Raw genomic sequence first — 19152 nt, 5'->3', positions numbered from 1 at the left:
TAAGAGCATTGAAAGAAATATGATTTACAAGAAAATAAATTGGAAGTGAAGCCTAGCACTCACTTGCTTTTGACTCTGGATAAGCTTTATGTACCTATGAACCTCAGCTTTCATCTCTGTATAGTTGGATTAATAATACTGCAGTGCATACAGTTAGGCTGAACTGTAAGTAACAGTACTGAACTCATCAGCTTAAAGCACTCATGTGAAAGACTCACGAGGCACCCAGCCCAGGCTAGTAAAAGATCCAGCCAGGTTTCTGGCCCTGGCTTCTATTCCAAAGGTCACCTCATGATCAAAGGTGGCTGCCAGAGCTCTTGCCATTATGTTCCAGACTGCAAGAAAGAGAAAGAACATTCTGTCTCATCTTTTAACAGGCCTTCCCAGAAGTCCACCACAAGACTTCTGCTTACATTTTATTGGTTAGAATTTAGTCACATGGCCATATCTAGCTGCAAGAGAGTCTGAGAAAGGAGGTTGAGGTAAATAGACACTACAATGGCCCCAATAATCTCTGTCTCTTGGTTTTCACTTCTTTGTGTAATTTCTGCCCCTTAACTGCAGGCTGGAACTGGTAACTTTCTTCTAACCAATAGAATATGGCACAAGTAATGGGAAGTCACTTTTGAGAATAGGTTACAAAGAGATCCTGGCTCCTATCTTGGGTGTTTTCTCTTGCTCTGAGGAAAGTGACCTGCCATGTTATGAACTGCCTTCCAGAGAGGCCCATATGGCAAGGAACTGATGCCTGAGCAGCTATCAAGGATCAATGCTCTTGGTCCTGTAGATTCATGAGTGATCTTAGAATAAGGTTCTTACTTGGCCTCTCCTGGCTGACCCCTTGACCAAAACTTCTTAAGATACCTGAGCCAGAGGACCCATAAAATTGTAAGATAATAAACAGGTTTTGTTTGTTTTCAGCTGCTAAGTTTTGGGTTTACTGGTTATACAGCACTAGCTGACTAATAAAATACTTTTCTAGCTAGGCACATTCCCAGGTTTGTGTTACTGAGAAAGAAGAGGAAGGTGGTGATTGGGAAGCAACCAACAGCAGCTGCCAGAGGACTGCTGTGAGCATGAAATGAGGTACATATGAAATGGATCCACATACAATTTGCCAGCACCAGGAAGTACACAGAGAGAAGTATTTGTTAACGAAGGGCCATGTCCAGTGCCTCTTTCCCAGGCTTCCCACCAGGCTCTTCCAGGAGACACAGTGGGACTGTATTTTATGTGTGTTTCTCCCTGGCATCTTCCTCTAATCTTTTACAGTTCAGACCCCTATCCCCAATCCAAGCAGGAGAATGATAGCATCTGTAGAACTAAGGGTCCCCTAGCTAGTAAGCTCACAGAATGGTAAGATTTCAGAGGGAAACCCCCTTAAATCCAGGGCCCCACATACCAACCTTGCCCATAGTCACATAGCCTCAAGGCAGATTGGATGCCTTTGGAGAATGACTTGACTCTCTGATCTGCCTTCTTCCCTCACAGCTATGCTGAGGCAGAACCCAAATGTACAGTAAAGCATTTATAGAATTCCATAATTGTTTTTTAGATGAAGCCGAGTGTGGTGGCATGTCTCTGTAATTCCAGCTATTTGGGAAGCCAAGGCAGCAGGATCAGTTGAGCCCGTGAGTAGGCAGCATAGCAAGACTCAATCAATCAATCAGTCAGTCAGTCAGTATTGCACTAACCCAATGTTCTCTCTCCCAGGAGAGTCAAGATCAGGTCTATGGGACAATGGCACTCCTTCAGTGAAAGAGCATCATGCTCCCTTATGGTTTTCCTTCTGGCCCTTGGAGGCCCCTGCTCTTGTCTCTGTGCCTTAGCACTGAACATAGTCCCTGCGGTCATCCCCAGGCCCTGTTTCTTGTGGAGTAGCTTGAAGAAAAGTCCAGAGTGTGCACCCTGGGATCCCACAGTAATGCATCTTCTTTTTGGGGGGGGGGGGTACTGGGGGTTGAGCTCAGGACCTTGTGCTTGCAAGGCAGGCGCAGTGCCACTGAGCTAAATTCCCAGCCCTGAATATTCTTAACTAAGGCCAGAGTAGAGCCCAGATTATTTCCCTTCCCGCAGGACACAGGATTTATGTCACCTGGAAGAGTGTGGACACGTGCATCATTTCATACACAGTGAAATCCCAGTTTTTAGAATAGCTCGAGACCAAAGGCTCAGTGAAGCAAGTGTTCTGCGGAGGAAAAAAGGTTAAGTCATATGATTGTTTTTCCCTTTGATCTTCCTAAATAATGACGGAAGGGCTAGGGATGTTGCTCATGCATGTTCTTAGCACAGACAAGGCCGGGGGTTCAATCTCCAGCACCAAAAGAAACAGAAAACATGAAAGATAAAATATGCCAATATTCCTGCTCCCTATTTATATCAGTGAATTAGCGAGCTTAATAAAAATATTCACAGAGGCTCAATTGCCTTATTAAAAGTCTTTACCAGTCATTTAAATTTTATAAAAGCAGCAATTTTATTAAAATCAGAGCGTCTGGGGGAAAATGGTATTATTCTCCTATTTAATGCTGTGTCAACATATTTCTGTATGCTTTTAAAATTGGCATTGATATGTGTTAGAGTGAGGCTGCAGAGGCTTACTGGGGGGTCCTGGTTGTAACATGCAGGGAGTCCTCACCACGTGGAAGCTGCCTGAACTGCTTGTCGCTAATGTCCCTGGAACACCAAATTTAAACGGTCCAGCATGAGCTAGAGAGATATGCAGAAAGTTGGCACAAGAAAATGATGCAGCCCTGAAGCACTTGTCTTCTTTGGAGAACAGACTGACTGAGCAGAAAGCACTTTGTCTGAGAGTGTGTGAGTGTGAACACGTATGTGTGTGCGTGGGGATGGGATAAGAGTACACATGAGGCAACTACTTAGCGCTCTGGGAGGCTGGGGCAGGAAGATCACAAGTCTGAGCCCAGCCTAAGCAGCTTAGCAACTTAGACCCCATGTCAAAATAAAAAATAAAGGACTGGGGATGAGACTTGGAGTGAAGGCCCTGGATTCACCCCTAAGTGCCTGAAAAAGAAAAAGGCAACTAATACTTTTATTCTGATAGCGAAGAGGGGAATTCGTGAGGCAGCTAGGAGTTGGCTACACGTCCAGCATGAGCCTTCAGCATGACAGTTCCAGAAATGTATTAGGTGATTCTTTTTCTTAACACCAGGTTCTGCCATTATATTCTCTATCTGGAATTTGATATGCTCAGAAAATATAATAGTTTGCTGTTCGCTAACAATGGACCTCTATTGGGAAGCACCCTCCACAGGGAAATATGACCATCGGCACTCATCTCTGGCGACCCCTTCCCTTGGCCAAGCCCCGCACCTGTCACCTGTTAGCCTGACGGGCGGTCAAGGCTCCAAGGTTGTCAGAGGCTTGAAGGGGAGCAGCTGTCTCACCCGGATGGGGGACTCCAGGGAGCTGAGGACAAGGCCGTCTGGCCCTCATTTTTGGAGTGGGCCCCAGAGCTCGCTGTGGGGGGCTGCAGGGAAACCCTGGGCCCCAGGATGGCAAGAGGCAATGAGTGGCCAGTGCTGGGATCACAGGTGTGCACAACATGCCCACCTAACCAGGGGTTTTTACGATGACACAACCCAACATTTCCCCAAATCAAAAGGAATGTGCGGTTGGGGTTGCTGCCAGCTTTCTGGTCTCGGGAAGCGTACAGGGTGGAATACGTACGGAAGGCCCTCTAATTGCACATGCATATTGGGCCTGCTCTGTGCTCCAACTCCAAGCTCCAGGGATGGCAGCTCCACAGCTTGGGAGCCCAGCCTGGGAACTGGTACCTTCGACAGCACTGGTGCTAAGAAGAGCAGGTCTTAGCGCTGAGGCTTCCCTCTCTCCTCAAGAGGAAGCCTCAGCTTCTCCCCAGTCTCGAGGACCTGTCCGAATCCTGCCTCGGCGCTTCCCCAGCCATCTCTGCATCCCACCCCACAACCCTCCCCCTGCTGTCTATCTTTCCTCTCCGGTCTCACCTTCTTGGGGATAGTGAAGAACTGAAATGCTCAAACTCTCCTTGCTCAAATCGTTCCCATTTATTGGAGACCATGCTTTCCTAGCCCAGTTCCTGCTATAAAATCAGAATGATGACTTCAGGGAAAATAGCCCAGCCACAGTTTCCGTATTGGTGCCTCCATCCATGTACTTTTACCCCACAAGTCAGTTTTCTTTCTGTTGTCCCAGATGGGAAACCATCTCCAACTGGCTTAGGAAAAAAGAGCACTTATAGGCCTACATAATTGAAAAATGCAATCACAGTTGCTAGCTTCAGGAAGAGTGAGATCCAGATGTTCAAACAGGGCTCCAAGAAGCCCTCTCCTGGCTGTCGGTTCGACTTTTCTCCATAGTGGTTCCATTCAAGCACAGATTTCCCTCCTCAGAGTTCCAAGATGGTAGCACATGACCCCAGGCTTCTATCCATCCCCTCCCGACTGCCCAGGGGTAAGCACCTGCAGAAGCCCCCATCCAGTCTTATTGGTGCTGACTGGGGCAGCTCTCCATTCCTGAACCAATCACTGCCTCGAGTGGGAGGCATTGTTTGGCCATCTCTGAAGCTAGGAATGGCATCTTCTCTACCCAAATCACATACATTGGGAGTGTGGAGGGACACATTTTCAAAGGGAAATATGGGCTCTGCTGCTAGGAAGAAGAGGAAAGGAGGCTGGACAGACTGGCAGTGACAATGGACCTTGTCCTGGCCTGGCCCACCCCACGCCCCAGCTGAGGTCAGGGCAGGGACGGGTGGCAGTGGGTAAGGGTGCGGTAATGTTGGGGGCCGGCCTCTGCCCTGCCTTCTGGGCACTGTGCAGGTGGATCCCCTGCCCCGAGTGGGGAGCGGTGCTGGGCTGCACAGTGTCACCCCAAATTTCATAGCCCCCTGACCTTATTTGGAAAGAGGGTCTTTGCAGATGTAGGCAACATGAAGTCCTGTTATAGTAGAGTGGGCCCCATGTCCCATATACTGTGGTTTTTTTCAAGAAGAGGGACATTTGAACACAGCTGCACACAGGAAAATGCCATGTGACGGAAGAGCAGAGACTGGAGTGACAACAGCCAGAAGCCCAGGTGGGCCAAGGTTTGCTCCAGCCACGGGAAGCTGGACGAGGCCGGGAAGGGAGCAGGCCCAGTGCACAACTTGATTTTGGACTTCTGCCCTCCACAACTGTGAGACAACAAATCTGTATTGTTTTAAGCCACAAGTTTGTGGTAATTTGTCAGGGAGCCCTGGGAAACCAATACAGGAGCAGACAGACACTGGTCAAATAAGCACACAGCTGTGAACTTACTTGGGACCAGAGAAGGGTCCAGGGCTGTGTCAGGGAGGGGTCCCCTGAGACTCCAGGTCAGAGAAGGAGTTAACAAGGGGGTGGAGGGAGGCATGTCAGCTCAAAGGGACCCATGGGGAAAGGTCCTGGGTCCTGGGTCGGGTAGTTCCCTCCGTAAATTCAACAAGCATCCAGGCCACTGGAGGCTCTCAAATGAGTAGTCTTGGCCACAGAGGGCTTTTCAGAAGAAGAAAGTGGGCAGGTGTGGCGGCTCGTGACAGTAGTGTCAATTTGGCGCCTGCAGTTTTCACTCCACCCGGTTCACGTGTTTACCAATGTTACCAAACTGGCCCCTGAAGGGAATTTGCCGGCCAGGCCCTGGCCTGTGAGGAGCGAGTGCCCACAGCAGCCTCCGCCCTGTCTTGCGGAGTCAGTGCCTTGTTGCTCTGGCTGGCTGCGGTGTTTGCTGTTCCCTACAAACAAAGGCGCTGGGAATTTACTGCTGCCTTTCATCGCCTTGGGAGAGCTCCTCGGGCCTGGCTGCAGATGTGGCTGGCTCACAGGAGCCCAGACTGACTTGCAGCAGCCAGGGAGGCAGGCGGTTCTGGGGGGCTGGGTCCTGGGGTGGGGCCTAAGGCTGCTCAGGAGAACTGGAGTTTTGTTTTCTGCAGGAGCCCAGCCACACACCCTGGGTGCAATCCCTCCATGCTTGTTTGTTTCCCCACTAATCCAGAGGAGTTACCCCAACAGCTCCGCCTCTGAAAAACTGGGTCCATAACTATACCCCCTCGGTGATGCAGTTGTGAGAATTATGGAGATTATTTGCTTTCCTTTAGCAACTATTTCTTGAACAGCTAGTAGGTCCTAGATCCCACGCTAGATGCAGGATGATGCTATAGAGAACACAGCAAGGCAGATTCACATGCTCTTGTGGAACTGATGTTCTCGAACAGGGGCCTGCAGAGTGGGGCTCACCCGCCACATCTGACTTGCTGCCTGGTTTTGCATGGACTGTGTTACGGTTTGGATCTAGATGTCTCCTCACAGCCTCACGTGGTCATAGGCTGGATCTAGAGTGTGTGAAGCTGGGATTGATTCACGACGCAATGCTAGGCTCCGGGCACTAGGATTAAGGGTGTGTGTGCTGCCTACTTTTAAGTAGTCTGAATAAGATAAAAGGGGCAGGGAGACGCTGTTAAATTCTCTTGCAACCTTGGCTGCCTTGTGGGTGCCATATTGTTCCTCCTCTGTGATGCCTGTTTGTCTTCCCTGCCTTGGAGCCAGCCGATTATGGACTGAAACCTCTACGAACTGTAAGCCAAATAAATCCCTTCCCTTTTAACTTTGGTGTCAGGTATTTAGTCCCAGCAACTAGAGAAAGGTAACTAACACATACTGTGAAATAAGAATGCTTGCACCCGCCCTTCTCTCTCTTTCAGTGCAGGACCTCATGAATGCCAGGCACGCACTCTACCACTAATCTACACTTCCAGCCCAGATTTGTACTTTTAAATAGACAAAAGTCCAAGTAGTCCAAAGAATAACAGGATTTCATGACACATGCAAACTATATGAAATTCAAATTTCAGTGTCCTGAATAAGCTTTTATGGTACCAGCCACGCCCATTGGTTCATGTATTATCTGTGGCTGCTCTTGTGAGATACTGACAGAGTTGGTAGTTGAAACAGTGACCCCTTATAAGGCCTGCAAAGTTGAAAATGTTTGCTATCAGGCTCTTTCCAGACAACATTTTTCCACCCTGGCTCTAGTTTCTTGTGGTTCCAAATGTGGTTTCTAGACTAGTATCAGTGTCACCTGGACATGTGTTAGGAAGCCAGACCTCCGAAGCCCGAGCTTGTGCTGTAAAAAGCCGCCCAGGTGAATCTTGTGCATGTGAATTCCAGTGAGAAATGTGCTGCTGAGTAAATATGAGCTATCCGGGTGGGTGGCTTAAAGGTCCAAGAAAGCAGCCCAGGCCCTGACCCTCAGAACCTGCACTTTCCTTTAAGTGGTAAAGGAGCTTTGCAGGTGTGATTACATGAAAGCTCTTGAGGTAAAGAGGGTTGCTCGGATTACCCAGGTGGGCCCAATGATGAGATCACGGGGATTCCTCTGGGGCTATGGGCAGGAGGGGTGGGATGAGGAGCAGCCGCCACACAAGCAATGCCAGTGATCTCCAGAGTCTGGGAAGGACACGGGAACGACGTCTCCCTTGGAGCCCCCGGGAAGAACGCAGCCCTGGACACTGTGACTGTCAATCTCTGACCTCAGAACCGTAAGGAAATCATTTTATATTATTTAGTTTTTGGTAAATTGGTACAATGGCAGTAGGAAACTAGTACTGCTACCATCGCTGGTGTGATTGTGGCAGGTGTCTGTTGCATGATGGCGAGTCACAGACTCTCTCTGAACTTCAGCTTTTCTCTCTGAAGTTGGAGACAATCCCTTTTCCTTTCTCGGATCATTGAGTCTGACCTGACCATCCTGTGTGTCAAGTGGCTTCATGAAATGTCAGCCACCCTAACTATTGTTGATGTCATTTTAGCAGAGGTAGCAGCCAAGGGCTGCCTCACTGTGACCTTGGACAACTTATGGGACATCCCTGAATTGGAGTTCCTCCTTTACAAGGTGGGGATCATGTTGGTGGCTACCCTGCAAGGCAGCTGTGGAGCTGAAATGTGACTCTGGGCCAGGCTGTGCTTAAGGAGAATGCAAATATGGTTCCCAGCCATTTGGAGACTGCAGAAATCAAGCCTCTAAATGGGGCGAGCTCCCCAGGAGACTGATCCAGGCCCTCTTTGTTGAGTCTCAGCCTCAGCCTGGCTGGTAGGGATGTAGATGACTCCTCTCCCTCTGTGCCCTTGCTCTTCCCCAGGGTGAACACCTGGACCCCACTGCCTCTGCCTGTTGGACGCTTCTGCCCTCTGTTCAGGAGCACATCGCCTCCCAGAGGAGGAGAAGGGGCAGCTGAGCTGGTCCAGGTCTGGGTGATCCAGGGCCCCTCTGCACTCTGAGGTGAGGCCGCAGGACCCCACTGCCCAGGCTGGGCTTTGCTGGCTTTGCTGCTGTGGCACCTGGGCTGGGGGTACTACAGAAAGGCAGACTGAATATTGTGGCCCTCGGTGCCCAGGACAGGACATGGCACAAGTTAAATATGTGCTGGGCCCTAGAATGACTGAATAACCACAAAGCCCCCCGCATAGTTAAGGAGGGAGTCTGTGTTTGTGGCGCCTCTCCCGAGCCCCAGGAAGTGGCCTTAGACTCTGAAGGAAAGAGATGGCATTTCCTGAGGGCCAGGTGTGATGCTAGAGCTGAGCCAAGTGCTCACCTGGGCCTCTCATTTACCCAGGCCAGGCGTGGAGAGGTTAAACAGCACCCGGGGCTGGGGCTGCAGCTCAGGGGTAGAACACTTGCCTAGCAGGTGTGAGGCCCCAGGTTCCATCCCCAGCACCTAAAACCCAAAAATCAGTGAAGGCCGATGTCCAGGGCTGCACACCCGGAGTCAGGTGTGAGGCAGGCATTGGTGAGGTGGATGCAAGCCTTGGTGTCCTTTAAGAAAGAGGGGCTGTTCAAGGATTTTGCTCTTCGTTCTTGGTTTTGCTGTTTTTTCCCCAGATGATGGAGCATCTCTAGGAAATGTTGCTCTAGAATAGTAAAATTTAAGGAGTTCATGGAAGACAATAAGGGAGGTGAGATAATCCAGCAACCTGGAGGCTTTGTTTACACTTCTATCTCACCATGTGGCCAACGGCTAGGGTGAGAAAAGGTCCAGGTTGCCCGGGACTGTCTTGTTTTAGCACTGGAATTCTCATGTCCCAGGAAATCCCTTAGTCTGACCAAGTGAGGACGGACGGTTGGTCCACGCTGCAATCCGTGGGTGGAAGAGTTTCCACCGGAACCCCTCATCCCAGCCACCTGCCTGCTGCCCGTTCCTGGAGGTGTCAGCAGAGGGGCAGCCTAGCTTCTCACCACCGGCCTCCTCACTTCCCATCCCCAGCCCTAAATGCTCCTCCCTCTGGGACCCTTCCAACAGCGAAGTTGACATCACTGGGGGACAGATGCGTGTGAGGTAGGGCCCAGGCTGCCTGGAGGGGACTTCCCACCCCCGTCATCTCTGGTGGAGAAGCAGTCAGGTAGGGTGAGTGCCCTTCCGCCTGTCCCTTTGTCCAAGAAGCATCTTTTCCCTGAGTCTGCTGCCCCAGGTGAGCGTCCTCTGAGCCCGGCTCCTGTAAAGAAGGGAGGAGCAGTGGGAATGAGTGTCTTGCGTCTGGGTGAATTGGTGGTGGGCAGGTAGGGAACAACCTCAGACACTGAGCTGGGTGCTAGAGGATCTGGGGAGCCGGGCCCTGGGCTTGGCTGCAGTGTCAGTTCCTCATCCCCGAGCTGGGTGTGGGCAGCTGAAGGACAAGGGTCAGGCCTCACTCCGCCCCACCCTGTGCCCCCCACCTATCACAGGGCGTGGCCGGTTCAGGCTCACTGAACCCTTTTTGGATGCGGAGATATGAAGATGGTGCTAACTGTCCTCTCTGTATCTGTTTGCTCAGCTATGGGATGAAAGTGCCCTCCCACCCAGCCCACTGTCAGTCTGCCCGCTGGGCGCCTGGAGTGGCTCAGGCTCCCCACGGGTCCCCAACCCCAGCTCCCTCCTGCCTCGGGGCTCAGCAGGAAGGTTCTCTGTGCCTGGGACACATCATCCAGCTCTTCTGCCACTGTCTCTGTTCACACTGGAGACCTCTGCTCACGCTGACTCTAAGTCCTCCCCAGGAATGGACACTCACCTCCTCTGTCTGTCCAAGCACCTTGTACTCTTTTTTTTCCTTTTCCTCTGGCACTGGGGATTGTTGAACCCTGGTCCTTTTTGCACTGAGCCACATCCCAAGCCCTTTTAATTTTTGAGATAGGGTCTCACTAAGTTGATAAATTGCCCAGGCTGGGTTTGAACTAGCAGTTCCCCTGCCTTAGGCTCCCAGGGTGTGAGGATTATAGCCATGCACTGAAATACCGAGCATGCACCCTGTTTTTTTCCTTCATGGGATTGTTACCTTATCTATTGCCCATTTATTCATTTTCTTTGAAGCTGGGCTCCGTCTAACTTCTTCCCTCTACATCCCCATCTGGCAAAGAGTGGATACTCTATAAATTCCTGTTGAATGAATACATGACCAAGGAGGGCATTACTGGCCCTGTTGTCCCTCCCCACCCACTGCATGTTATGTCTCCACGTTTCTGATGTACTAAGGGTGCCAGCTATGGCGCTAAGCCTCCCAAGGAGCAACCCTCTGACAGGGACACCCCTAGTTAGGCACAGAGAAGCAAGGTGACAGGATTCAGCTCACACGGCACCCAGCGGGAAGCCAGGATTCCACCAAAGTTGCTCCAGCTAAAGGCCTGTTTATGAGTCCCACAGCCAGGAGGTCCCGGCCCTGCCCTCTCAGGGGCAGAACTAATTTTGAGGGGACTAACGCCCCAGCTGGACAGCAGCCCGGCTCAGACCAGCCCATGTTGTAGCCCCGTGGTGCATTTCCCTGATGCGGTTTCCACTTGTTTTCTGTAACCTGAGCTTCCCCAGCGCCTGGCACCAGGATCCGTGAGTTGGTGGCCTCAGCTCAGGTTCCTGATTTCCTTGGATGATTTTAGATGATTTTACTGGCAGAGAAAAGCCCAGCCAGGAGGCAGTGAGGAGAGGAAGCCCCTTCCCCATGACCTAGTAGCAAAGGGGCACCAATACTTAGCAGTGCCCTCAGGGACTGCCGGGCTGGGTGGAAAGGGCCCGAAGTTGTTCACTGCACCCTACGGTCCCCAGCTCACAGTGGGGGAGCCCAGGGCTCCGAGAGGTTGAGCGACCTACCCGGAATCACACAGCCAAAGGTAACAGAACAGAATCTACACCTGCATCTGCTCCTCCTCCCAATTCCTCTCTGGCTCCAGGCTGCAGGCAGGACCTGGGGCCCACTGGCAAAAACCCAGACTTTGCCCACAAGGAGCTCCAAATCAAGTGCAAATGGCCATCAGAGCCAGCACGCCGGCGGGAGACCATCTGTATTTTTAGCTGGAGGGTGAGTCAGCCTGATGATTCACAGGCCTGGCCAGGCTTACTGGGCAGCCCCAGGCCACGAAGGACAGGGCAGGGGTCAGCTGCCCAGGACAGGAAGACTAGAAGGGGGTCAAGGGCTGCCCAGCCTGGCCACCGTGTCCCCATACTGTGTCCCCATTGTCCTGTGCAGGGTCGGAGCTGGGCTGTGCACTTCCTCACTTGTTCAGAAAGTGGGTTCTGGACATCTGCTGGCAAATAGCTTGTGTCAACAGAATTAGAAAGTCGTATAAGCAGCTTCACATCACAGATGTCTGCTCTGGGTTGGGTACCATGCTAGGAGCTGGAGAGACAGTGGCAGAGAACAAACCCCAATACAACTGACATTCTAGGACAGGTGTTGCTGGGAGCTTCTTCATCAAGGGCTGGGTAGCAAGGTTTGGTTTTGTTTTGTTTTTAACAGTACTAGGGATTGAACCCCAAGGCCTTTGCTTTGAGCTACATCCCCAGCCCTTTTATTTTTAAGACAGGGTCTTGCTAAGCTGCCCAGGCTGGCCTCAAACTTGAGATCCTCCTGCCTCAGCCTCCGAGTAGCTGGGATTACAGTAAATATTTCATGTTTTGTGGTCTCTAGAGTCTCCACTGTGGTTTTCCCACAGAAAAGCAGCCATATGCAATGTGTTAATGAATGGGCATGGTTGTGTTCTAATAAAAACTTTATTTACAAAACAGGAGGGAGCTGGACTTGGCCTGTGAGTTTTAATCTGCTGCCCCCAGGTCTAGAAGATGCCTTCTCCCACAACCTGGTCCTTCTATTCGCTCTCCACTGTGGGGCGTAAGACCCAGGTGACGGGTGGTGAGCTGGTGCTGCAAGTAGAAATTGCTCTGATGCTCTAGTGTTAATGCAAAGAGGACCTCTCGAGCCCTCTCTCCATGCAGGTGCTCGTGGGTACCTTGGACTGAGCCCCTCCCCCCCCTGGCAGCAATATTCATGCATCATCTTGTGTCTGGACTGGTGCTGGGTGTGCCACAGGAGATGCACAAATAGTTGCAGAGTGAACATGCCAGGGCGTGCCCACCCCTGTCTGTCTGTCTTCACTTTAGTTAGAAACTGGCACACTGGGAGGCTACCACAGGAGGATTGCAAGTTTGAACCCACCCTGGGCAACTTAGCAATTTAGCAAGACCCTGTCTCAAATAAAAAATAAAAAGGACTAGGGATGTAGCTCAGTGCAGAGGCCCTGGGTTTAATCCCCAGTACTAAAAACAAAAGGGATGGGGTAGAGGGGGCTTTGTGACGGACTAGAGCCCTCACTGCTCCTCCTGTTGATCCTTGGGGAGACCCGGGTTCCCATGAGAGTCCTGGAGAGGGCCAAGGCCGTGGGAAGTGCTCCGTGGGGCCCAGCCCAGCGAGCTGTGAGCACCCAGGGCTGAGGTTCGGCTTCCTTGTCCACAAAACAGATGGGGCTGAGCCTCCAGCCTCCAGAGGTCACCAGACAGCTCTGTGCAGCCTCAGAAGTGCAGGGAGCACTGTCTCACGAGCATCACCTTTACAGGTGAGTTAACAGGGACTGGAGCCTCATGACACTGACTTACTTGAGGTCACAAAAGGAGTGGGGTTCACACCGCTGTGTCTCCGTTAACCTTGGGCCACCCTTGAATTAGCGCCATGGTGACTGCCCACCCCAGACTCCCTCCCTGCCTGTTTCTCCAGCAGATAGGCAGACTTCTCATCCACACACCCCACCCCAGAAGCAAGGCCGAGGGACGAGGGTCCTGCCACCAAATATTCCCAATGCCTAGTGTCTGGGGGGTGGCAGAATTGCTACTCACAGGCCTGGGTTCAAATCCTATGTTGAAGATCAGTTGACTGTGTGACCTTGGCCAGGAAGACCGTCTTCTCATCCACGTGATAGGAATGGGAAATGACTGACACACACAGAGTTGATTCGTATCAACTGTGGTAGTTATATTCTACAAAGGAGCGCTGCATTGGCAAATTCTCAGCCATCACTCCTGGGGGAAACATAGCTGGGCCCCAATTTGGCATAGTTCAACTTGGGATTCTTCCACTCTGTATGGCAAGAAACCACAGGCATCCGGTAACGCCATCCTCAAGGCTGGGTCTTCTCCCCAGCTCCAGACACGGGGGTACACTCCTTTCTCCATGCAAGCCAGGGGCCGCTCAGCTGCCTGCCAGCCACATGGTCACAGGGGACAGCTGGCACCCTGCAGCTTGCTTCTGCCTCCTGCCCCTCCTCCTTCCTCTCCAAGCACCACCTCCTGCCCTGCAGTCTGTACCTCAGTGTCCCCCGTGCTGGCCTTTGTCCAGCCCTTGCAGCCTTGCCCCTTAGTAAGTGCTGCCCTCCCCACCCCCCTCCTGTTCCTCCTTGCTCCCTTCATCGGATCCTTCGCCTGGTTATTTAGGAACCATTTATTGACCACCTGGTCTGCCCCAGGCCCGTGCCAGGCTCTGGGGTCACAGAGATGAGTCAGGAGGCCCTGGCCCCTCAGAGTACCGTCCAGTGAGAAAGACAGGCGGGGAACTACAGCCAGAAGCCCCCCCCCCCCCGCATTGGAGATTTGAGCTCCTATAAGCGCGTCGGTCTCTATTTTAGAAAAAGACTGATATTCTGCAGACTTGGGCATGTTGGGTTTCGCGGCCAATCTCTCTGTCGCCTTCTTCAGTGCACCGCGTGGCCCAGCCAAAGGGGCCATTTGCAATCTTGCTAAGAGTCTCAGCTCCATGCTGACGTCCCCTCCCCAGGTCTGAGCCCTGGGATAAGCGACAAACTCCACTGCTCATTGAAAGATGGACACCCTGGAAACCTACCTCCAGCAGCCTTTGCCTCGATTAAGTGAGGTACAGCTTCCTGCACCCACCAGCCCGCCCCACCGTGAGCAAGAAACAACTGTCGCTCCCACAAGTCATGGAAGGTGCTGCTGTCACTCCCAGCTGCGCAGGAGGGTCACCGGGGAACTCGGAAACAGCCTGGGGAGCCAAACAACTCCTTGGCGTTTTTGAAGCTTCCCCCAGGGTCTGGGGATGTGGCTCAGTGGTAAAACACTTGCCCTGGGTTCAACCCCTAGAAGGTCTAGGAACCTGTATCTTAAAATAAAAGGTAAATACATACGATTAAATTTACAACAGATAATTTTAGACTTTTTAAAGTTATTCTCTAATTATCTCCTATGAACAATTTCATAAGAAACTTGGGAAATAAGCACCAGTATAATTGCTACCCAGATTCAGTAATTGTTAGTATTATTGTTAAGCACTGCTATTTTATCTCTCTCTGGGGAGGTAAATTATTTCAGAATAAGACTTGGCTTTGCCAGGAACAGTAGCACATAATCCCAGCTACTTGGAGGCTGAGGCAGGAGGATCACAAGTTTTGGTCCAGCCTGGGCAACTTAGCAAGACCACATCTCAAACTGAAGTGTTGGGGATGAAGCTTAGTGTTCCCTGGGTTCAATCCCCAGTATCGCATGGGACAAAGGAGAGGCAGGAGGCTGCGGTGCAGCTCAGTGGTAGAGCATGCTTAGCATGCACAAGACCTTGGGTTCTATCCCTAGTAACAAAAAATTAAGAACTAAAAAGTTATAGAGCTGATGACACATTATCCCTAAATACTAACAAGATTTCGGTATGAGCCTGATTCAGATGTTCTTGTCTCACTACGTAAACGTGCAGCGGCCTTAAGCAGCAGCCTGTCGTGCAGGTCCCAGGCCTCCCAGCCCCTCGCAACCTTCCCTGCCCTGAGCGGAGTTGGCAGAGTCTTGCTCCTCCCTGCCCAGGCCTCCTGTGGGCCCCAGATGCACCCAGGCCCCCTTCCAGGGAAGAGCCCACCTGCCTAGTGCTCGCACCTTCCTGTCACTCCTGGGCGGGGGCCTGGCCTTTGCCCGGGGTGGGCAGCTGGCATGGAGTAGGTAACTTCCCTCTCGGCGCTGGAGCAGCGGGAGGGAGGTTTGTCCAGCTCCACAGCCATTTCCAGTAACTCATTCCAGAGGCCCGGGAGGGTCCCTGGCAGGTTCAGGGACTGAGCCTGGGGACTCACCCAGGACCAGGGGCAGTGAGTGCACACAGAAGTCTGTCCCCAGGCCTCTGAGTGGTTCTAACTGGGAGTGGACAGAAGAGGCGCTGTCATGGGGGCCGGCTGCCAGAAAGCAGCCTGGGCAGAGGACGGTTCCCCGGGCCCTGTGGTTGTTGGCAGAGATGCCGAAGGGCCTGGAGGAGAGTGGAGCGGGCTGCAGCACTCCCCCTGCCTACGACACCCTGCCATGCTGCCCGACTGTCTCCCAGCACACCAGCTATATCCCCAGACCTCTTCAGGTTTTTTCCAGACAGTGTCTTGCTAGGTTGCTAAGTTGCCTAGGCTGGGCCTGAACTGTCAAACTCCGCAGCCTCCCAGAGTGCTGGCATGACAGCCCTCAAACCATGCTCAGCCCAGGAACCCCCTTCTGAGCAGACATTTCCCCTCCAAAGGTTCTTCGTCCTCTGGAGTCACACAGACTCAGCTCCACCCCAGCCTGTGTCCCTTGCTCTGACCCTCTGTCCTCTACAGAGGGGACGTCTCAATACAGTCCTGGGGACGCCCGCCCGTTTCCCCACTGCCCTCTGTCCTGGCAAAGATGAAGGACGTTGGGCTTCTAGAAGCGTGGAGGCGAGGCCCAGGGTGCCTCCCCAGCCATCTCCTTCCCGGGGCTCCAGGACAGCTCTTCCCGTCACACCTCGGTCTGCTCATCGCCAGGGCCGGAGTTAGACCCACGACCAGGGTTTCTCCTCCATGTAAATGGGACCCTGGAGCACGTGACCTTTTGTGTCTGGTTTTTTGCACATGGCATATTTTCAGGCTCCACCCCTGCTATAACAGGAACCAGTGCTTCATTCCTTTGAAGGAGGAGTAATTTCCACCGCACAGATAGACCCCAGCTGGTTTGCCTGCTCATCTGCGGGTGGCATTTGGGGTGTTTCGCTTGGGGCCCACTATGAGGAATGAGGCTATGGGGATTCACATGTGGACGTCCGTTTTAGTCCTCTGGGTCACATCCTCGGGAATGCTTGCTTGTTCCTAGGTAACTCTAAGCTTGATTTTTTTTTTTTTTTTTTTTGGTGGCAGGGATCAAACCCAGGGCCAGCCAAGCACCGTAGTACTGAGCCACACCCCAGCCCTCTGCCTTTAATTACCAGAGGGGCCGCTGTACTGTCTTCCGCTGTGGCTTGTGGCTTTCTATGAGGGCCCAGTTTGAGTTCTCCAGGCTGTCTTCCCTCTGGGTTCCCTGGGTTTAAAAACCATAAATAAATAAAATAAAGGGAAGAAGGGAGGCAAGGAAGGAAGGAAAGAAGAAAGGAGGGAAAGAAGGAGAAGAAAGGAAAAAAGAAAGTGGGAAGAAAGAAAGAAAGGAAAGAAAAGGAAGGAAAGGGAAAGAGAAAAGAAAGCATTGTGGTGGTCATTTTCCGAATAAGAAAGTGGCTGGTTGTCAAACAGCCACGTAAGGAGCGGCCCATCATGGTGCCTGCCACAGGGACCTGGGACTTAAACCCGGGCACCTGACTCCAGGCTCAGAGCCCGTAACCCCAGTCGACACTGCCAGGGCCCTTGTCCCCGGGCTGGGGACCTGGGTGAGGCCGGGCCTCTGCCCTCTCTGCCCGCTCTGGCTCTGAGTGGAGGGCCTATTCTCTGGGACAGGAGGCTTCCTTCCCGACCCCAGGGGAGCAGAGGGGCTGCAGTGGCATAGGCCGGCAGCCCCCCTCCCCCGTGCCCCACACCTCAGCTGGCACAGACCTCAGCTCCCTCCCCAGTCCCTTGGCAGATCAGCCGCCACTGCGCCCCGGAGCCTCAGAGTAAGCCGAGAACCCAGGGTGCAGGCAGTGCCCCTTCCCTCCTTGGCTCCCTGCCGCCTCCCAGGGGACCAGGGGACACGTTCTCAGCTTGAGGGCCAGGGAGGGGACAGCACTGCCCACAGGGAGGCACCCTCACCTGCCCTACAGACTGGAAGCCTGGGGAGGCGGCCTGGTGGGCACAGCTTGGGCAGCATCTTCAGGGGGCCTTTAGCCACCTCTTGCTTGCTTCAGCCACCACTAGGGGCCTTTTTGAAACAGCTTCGTAGGGCCGCACTTTACCTATCATCTGCTCCTGTGAAGTGCACGGTTGTATGGACTGCAAGTTCACAGAGCTGTGCAGCCATCCCCAGTGTTTAAGAGCACCCCCACCCACAGGGGAGTCCTCCCCAGCCCCCAGTACCTCAGACAGTACTGGACCCTATCTGTGTACCACGTTTTCCAACACACACCCCCTATGGTAAAATTTAATTGTTTGGATTAGGCATGGTAAGAAACTAACAAGAAGTAATAGGGTTTTTTGTTTTGTTTTGTTATTTTGAGACAGGGTCTTGCTGTGCAGTTCAGGCTGGTCTTGAACTCACTATGTAGCCCAGGCTGGCCTTGAAGTCATGGCCATCCTCCTGCCTCAGCCTCTCGAGAGCTGGGATTACAGCCGTGCACCACCATGCCTGGCTTTAATGGGAATTAGAACACAAAATAATACACTGTAATAAAAGTTATGTGATTGTGGTCTTTCTCTTTCTCTCAAAACACCTTATTGTGCTTTCCCCTTTTCGCTTAAAGGAAGCGCTTTCCTGCTTCTCTCTGCGGATCTGAATTGCCATCACCACCACCACTTGCCCACGCCTGCCTCCCTCAGTCTCCGCGCCCAGCCCTGCCCCTGGGTCTCCTCAGAGGGCTTCAGGGCAGCCTTTGGGGAGCCCAGCTCTGGGGTCCTTCCTCCACTGCCTGTCCGAACCTGGCAGAAGCAGAGCAGCTGGAATAAAAGTCCCGTGCTGTATTCACAGACTCCAGAAGAGTGCGCGTCTGTCACATGGCTTCGGTCTACTCTTCCTGCTTGGCCTGGGCTCTGCGCACATGTGACCATCCCAGAGGAAATTCCCTAGGATAAAGGGTTTTCTGGTGCCTGCCATTGGCTCCAGGGTGGCTGAGAGCAACTATAAAGAGCCTCTTGGACAAAACAGTTGTGATCTCTCCCCAGAGTGCCTCCCAATGGGACTGAGTCTAAGGCCTGCTTCAACTCCCCTCCTTCCTTTCTGCTTGCTGGGTGCTATGGCTATTGGCCGCTGCCTCAGTTTCCCCTTCTGCAAAATGGGCCGTGATCCATTCCACAGTGTAGGTTGTGCCAGAGGGCATACCGTTTCATTACATAATGACTCCGGAGCAGAGCCTGTTTGCTTGGCATCTCTCCACCTGTTGGTGCCAGGGGCAACACTGGGACTCAGCTTCGTAACCTTGCATTTCTGCAGCAGGGTGAAAGGAAGGTGCTGGAATGTCTCCTTTCTCTTAGGTCTGGAAAGGGGGCCTCTTGGGGCTGGGGCCTCAGGAGGGAGACAGAACAGGGCACTTGTCCTCCTGGTAAAATGCATGATGGCTTTAGGTGGCTCACAGGCAAGCCAGGGTATTGTTTTGTTTTGTTTCCTTGTGCTATGTTTTTTGATTTTGTTTGGAAGTGTTGGGGATTGAAGCCAGGGCCTTCTCACTGAGCTACATCCTCAGCCCTTTATAAATTTTTTTGAGACAGGAGCATGTTAAGTCTCTAAGTTGCCCCACCTGAGTTTGAACTTGTGCTCCTCCTGCCTCAGGCTCCCAGAGTGCTGGGATTACAGGTGTATACCACTAGGCCTGCTGGGGTTTTTTTCCTTTCAGTTTCTTATTCACCATGGAAACGTGGGTGAAAAAAATATAAGTGACCTCTCACAGAGTGATCTCACCTGGTAGCCACACAGTGCCCACTTTCAGGGAGCGGACCTGTTTCTCTGGACGCTGGCTGTTGTAA

Source organism: Heterocephalus glaber, unplaced genomic scaffold, assembly GCF_053883595.1.
Source record: "Heterocephalus glaber isolate CG9 unplaced genomic scaffold, H.glaber_assembly_v1.0 deba00000943, whole genome shotgun sequence".
NCBI lineage: Eukaryota > Metazoa > Chordata > Mammalia > Rodentia > Bathyergidae > Heterocephalus > Heterocephalus glaber.
Note: the sequence above shows the minus strand (reverse complement) of the source record.